Below are 4,424 nucleotides of genomic sequence, written 5' to 3' on the forward strand. Positions count from 1 at the left end.
GCGGTCGCGATCGGGACCGGGAGCGCTGCGGGCGGCACGAGCCGCTCCTGCTCCGCCCGCAGCCGGCGCTGCGCCGGCGTCCTGCCGGGGCTCCGGGCACGAGAGGACGGCGGCGGCGATTTCCTGGTGCCGGCAGGGCTGTTGGGTGAGAGGATCTCAGTGTGAGACAAGTGACCACCCGAAACACACAAACAATAAGGGATGCTCAGAGTTGCACCAGAAACACCACTGCCCTGACCACACAAATATATCAATTTTAGAAAACACAAACAAAAGCGCAGCAAAAAAAAGCCAACTCTTATTACTGCTAGTCCATTTCCCAAATATAATAAAAATAACCCCATCTCCATTCCCCTCAAAAACCTTCCAAAATATACACCCAGAACCCCCCAATTTAAAGACCTGCCTCTAACCAAATAAGAAGCATAAACCCCGCGTCTTTTAAACTATATAAATTCATTAACCTAACACATCAAAACCACAGAATTTTAAATCCTTAGTCCACACCAGCACACCATACACACCAATCCCATCACTACATACAAAAACAAAACCTATTTCCTATTACTAACATAACAAAAAAGTCTCAACTTTTAACTGCAATAAAAACACCTAATTAGCAGTAAAATCATCCTATTATAACTAACTCAAAACCCCAAACTTCCTCCAAAACAAATATTTTAAGTGCCAAAAACCCTCAAATACTTAAAGTAACTCCTTCAGAAATGCCTTCTGTACATTCCGGACTGATTTTGAGAGCAAAGCAAGGAAAGAAAAACCACACAGCTTGTTTTAAGAAAACTGTGGTCACTCCTGTGCATTCCCTGTCCAGGGTATTCAGCCCAGGCACAGACAGACTGCAGCACACAGATCTCCTTTGCTCTTTGTTAGTTTTACCCAGCCAAAGCAAAGACTTTTTTTTTTCCCCTTTTTCTTCAGGCTGTTTAAACCTGCTGCAGACTGGAAAACCCAGAGAAGCACAACAATAAACAAATCAATCTACAAAAATAAAAATAGCACAAATGTAAATTAACTGCACCAAAAACAATTATTCCAAACTCAATAAACCAATAATGCCTCAAAACCATCAAAACACACAGACCACCTGTAAATACACACAAAAACCAAATGATCCATTAGACTACAAACAATAACTCCCAAGTTATCCAAAGCTATAAAACATACACTGTAGTCAAGCAGGCTCAATAAACAAACTCTATAATACAATAAACAATAATTAATTATAAATATTAAGAAACCCTAAAAAATGAACTACCTCACACTGTCTCAAACCCACTAAAGCAAACACTAGATGCTCACCATGATAAAAGCCACCACTAAATAAATAAAAACCTCCCCTATACCTCACACCACAGCCAATTACACCACTGTACACCTTAGAAAACAAACCCTGGAAAAACACAATATCCCCCAAAAACCACTTGAAAACCAAACTCAGTTCAGAAATACTCTGATCATGTGAACTATTAATTCTAACATGAAATAAATACACCACACATCCCTCACCATACACCACCTACAAACAGAATAAAGCCACACAATAAATCATTAAAAACCACCAAACAGAAAAAAACAGCTCTACCCAACCTGAATCCCTCCACACAACACACAAAACCCCAATAACACATTTCAGAACTCTCTCAAAAAGAGCTACTTAAATTAATTCTACCTCAAATACAAACAAAGCAATCCATAAAGTTACCTTCACTCAAAAACCAAATTATATATAACAAATAAGACCAAAAAAAAATCACACAAAACACTACACACCACCTAAGAACATCATATTGAAAAGAAGCCACATAGAAGGGCCACTATTAATTAAAATTCCAGGTGAAAAGAAAATCTCTCCAGTTTAAACACAGAAAAAAACAGAAAAAGGAGTTTCTTCAATCAATTTGAACTCCTTTTGTCTCCATAACTCCTTTTTCTCCTGGGAGCACCGGGGAGGGATTGGTGAGACAAAGCTGAAAAAGAAAAAAAAGTCCCCCCTATAAACCCACACTGGCTTACCTTCTGCTGCTGCTGGGTATAAAGGTTTGTCCCTCGTGGCCTCCAGAAGTGACGCTCCAAACCCACGTGCTCCTGCCTTCACTCCAAGAGCCACAGCCACGACCTGAGCACTCACTGCTCACAGCTGGATACCGAACTGAGCTCAGGCTCCCCCTCTTAAACCGCCCCCGGCTGGAACCGCCCCCTCGTTATCCATTACGGCTCCCAACTGTGCCTGGCCTGTCCCCTCATTATCCATTACATCTCCACAGTGCCGGGGGAGCGGGGCCGGGAGGAATCGGGGTCGGTGCTGAGCGTGGGGCGGAGCCGGGGGCGGTTCCCGGGGCCCGCTGTCCAATCAGCGCTGCCGATTCCTCAACGAGCCCGCCAACTGGGAGCCGGGCGGGGATTCAAATCGGTGCCGGAAAAAGCCGATGCTCTATGAGCTCGGAGCTCGGTGTGGAACTCTCCGGTGGGGTCCGGGGTCCTGGCACCTGGGACCCGCCCCGCGCCCGTGGAGCCCCGCCCCCGGCACTGCCCGGCCCCGCCCCCGCCCGCCTCTGGGCCCCGCCCCCGGCACTGCCCGGCCCCGCCCCCGGCCGCCTCTGGGCCCCGCCCCACAGCGCCCTGGCTCCGCCCCGAGTCCGCCCAGCGCCCCGCCTTCTTCAAGTCCCATTTAACCAGAATGATTTTTTGGGGTAGGAGCACCCAAAGCCAGCAGAACTGGCCTTAATCACTTTTGGGGATCTCTCTTTTCTTCCTCACCAAACTCCCACTGTCAAAACCCACCCTGAGGCTCAGCTCCCCATCCCTTCAATCCCTCCAAGGACCTCGGCTTGGATTTCCCAATCCAACAAGGCAGAAATTATATCCTAATTGCAGTAAGTGCTTAAGAAATAATTGAAAGACATGAAAGGAATGAAGAGAAATTAAACAAGAGCTGCCAGCTCCAGGGGCCATCCAAGGGCTGGTAAAACCCCTTACCATTTATTTTAATTAACCAACTCGGAGCAATTAACACCACACTGATAGAGTATGATTCTTTTCAATTGAGTCATAGATTAATATTGCAGAATGTAAAAAACCTTTCTAAACCCAGAAACTCTTTTAAGAGACACACAGGGCACAGCTGCAGACAGAGTCTGGTGATTCAGGGGAAAAACCCCAAAGTTTTCAGTCTTTAGCATCTTCCACAATGTCACCGTTGACAGCAAACATGGCTTCAGCCTCAGCAAGACAGACTCAGAGATTTTGCAGATCCTGGTCTCGCCTCAGCCTTTCAGCAGGTCCAGTCTGCAAGGAGAGAGAAGAAAATGGGTCAGAATGGACAGCCTACCTCCAGAAAATCAGCATCATCCATAAAGCATTAAATAGAGCTGGAAGTACTTCCCCAAAGGTCCATTTCCCTGCGGACTGAGGGCTCCAAGTTGAAGCAGAGGCTGCACCTGCCAAGGGCAGACTTTGGGAATCCCAGAAGTAAAAGCTGCTCGATATTTCAATACAAAGTGACAGCAAAAACATTAAGTCCATTTGCACAAAAGGCAGAAGAGACGTGACTCAAAGTTAAGTCAAGATCTGGAGAAGTGAATCACAACTAACTAAAAACAACCTGTCAAATTATTGAGACACAAATAGGAACCTAATGCTGAGCTGGATAAACACAAAATGCTAATTTCCATGAAAATTGAAGGAAAAGTTGCTGAAGATCTTCCATAACACAAGACAGCAATGACATGAAGCAGTCCAGTACGTGTTACAATGCACTGAAATGCTCTGGGTGAAATCATCTGTTCTGCAGAAACTGTTGAAGCACATTAAAATTTCACAGAGATGATTAAAAAAAAATGATATCAGGTTAAATCTCACCCTTTGCAGCATCTCTTGCAAGACAGCTCGACTTTCAAGAGTTAATGGTTCCTCATGAATAAGAGCTTGCTTTTCCGGGGTTCCTAGAATAGAGCCCAGATGCCACAGTTCAGATCCTGAAGCCAAAAATCCAAATACAGCACTCCTTCAGAACCCTGAGGGACAGCCACGGATTCTGGGGCTACAGGAAACAGTGAAAAATGGCACCAAGAACAGTGCAGTGCTGGCTGGGAGAAGCAGCATTACTCTGTCCGAGAAAATGCCATTCTGCAGCCGGTTTAGTGCTCTAGAGAATTTTACTGCCATGGGGGGGAAAAATAAAATAATAAATAAATAAATAAATAAATAAAAAGTATTATAGTTGGGGAATGAAGGAAAAAAATCCCCAAACCGCTGTCCAGAGTACGAGGGTGAACATCCACAACAGCACAGCAAAATAAATGGGAACTCCAGAAAATAACAGAGACATTAAATCCAGTTCAGAGGAACAACCACCCTCCATTAGAACAATGCTCTCACCAAAGAACTCTGGCATGGAGCCTTAA

The sequence above is a fragment of the Zosterops lateralis genome (assembly GCF_965231275.1).
Source record: "Zosterops lateralis genome assembly, contig: HAP1_HAP1_SCAFFOLD_94, whole genome shotgun sequence".
In the NCBI taxonomy this organism is placed as follows: domain Eukaryota; kingdom Metazoa; phylum Chordata; class Aves; order Passeriformes; family Zosteropidae; genus Zosterops; species Zosterops lateralis.